Below are 1,743 nucleotides of genomic sequence, written 5' to 3'. Positions count from 1 at the left end.
AAAAAACCTGCAAAGGCAAAGGAATAGCTTAATACCCTCAAATACATGGAAAAAGATTTGAATTCAGAACTGTTGATGTTGTGATGACGCTGAAACACAAAGATAGATCTTTGCTCGAAGATACAGTACGTGTGCCAACCTAGATCCTCTATGGTTTGATTTTCAAGGCAAGTTATCTTTTGCATTTTGATCTGAAATGGCGTTCTCAAATAAAATCAGCAACAGGCCAAGGAGTAGCTCCAGTACAATGATTTCAAAGAATTTGTATAGTCAGTACTTCCAAGTATTCCTTTATTTAAAAAGGAGTTGTATGGGTTAGGTAAGGGAAAGGGTTTAACAGTGTCTCTATAAAGCCAGTGCATTTAAGATCTAGTTATGTAAACTACTCAATATGAAGTTGTTCTAATAAAGTTTTCCAGAGGGTGGCAGTTCAGCGTAGTTCTGCCTCTGAGTACAGCTTGAGCCCCAGATACAGAACAAATGCATGTTTCAGTGGCTGAAGCTAGGTTCCTGGCAGATGTTTTGCACAAAGCATGAGAAAAAGTGTTATCTTGTGATGTACTGCAGATGTCATTGCAGATGATGCTTATCTCTACCAAAACACCTGAAGAACTTTAGGAGGTCAAGCACCAGGCTGGTATCCATTGAGGGAGCAGTGCCACCTACACAGGCACCCCAGATTCTTGTCCTATAAGATCCTACGTTCTTTCAGATAAACGCTTAGGGTCAGATCCAAGAGTTTTCACAAACACTACGGCATTACGTTAATGATATTACTCCTTTTCAAAGTTCATTCCCATTCAAACACTGTGTGCTGAAAGCTGTTTCTCCAAAGAGAACAATACTATATACCATATATCTGTAAATGCATATTATGCAAACATGTTCGTACATGTATTTAAAAACTGAAGGGAAGCGCTCAGTAAATATAGTTATGTTTCAACAGTGATACAGTGAGCTGCATTTACTGACCTAAATCTACCGAATGGTACAGAAGATTACAGGAATTTAAATGACCTGGATGAAGGACTCAAATGTATGCTAGGTAAGTTTGCAGATGACATTAAATTGAGGTGTTGACTGTCTCAAAGGTAGAGAGGCCTTGAAGAGACATCTTCACAAATTGAAGGGCTGGACAATCACCAGCCACATGAAGTTTAGTTTAACAAAAGCAAGTGCCAGATTTTCCACCTAAGACAAGGCAGCACTGGTTATATGCACAGGATATGGTCCGAGAGTCTGGAGAGCTACCCCATGGAAAGAGATCTGGGGGTTCTGGCTGATGACAAGTTGAATGTGAGCAAGCAGTGTGTCCTGGCAGCCAAAAGGGCCAACTGTCCTTTGGGAACAGCATTGAGCTGTGTCAGGAGAGGGTTGGGCTGGGTGTTAGGAAATGGTTCTGCACTAGAGGACTGTGGGCATAGCAGAGGCTCCTGGGGCAATGGGCACAGCCCAAGCTGCTGGAGTTCAAGGGGCTTTGAACAGCACTCTCAGACATAGGGTTTGAATTTGGGATATTGCTGGGTGGAGCCAGGGTTTGGACTCGGTGGTCCTTGTGGATTCCTTCCAAATCACGATGTTCTGTCATTCTGTGAATTGAGACTATGCCTTGCAGTATTAAGTATTTTGTGAGGGTCTGTTGAAGATAATGTATCATTGCTAGATCTGTATAACAGCCAAGAGGCCCTGGTCTGTCTCTAGAGTTAATGTTCTTAATCTTCCTATTTTGGAGCACAGTATGAC

This window comes from Meleagris gallopavo, chromosome 2 (assembly GCF_000146605.3).
Source record: "Meleagris gallopavo isolate NT-WF06-2002-E0010 breed Aviagen turkey brand Nicholas breeding stock chromosome 2, Turkey_5.1, whole genome shotgun sequence".
NCBI classification, from domain to species: Eukaryota; Metazoa; Chordata; class Aves; order Galliformes; family Phasianidae; genus Meleagris; species Meleagris gallopavo.
Note: the sequence above shows the minus strand (reverse complement) of the source record.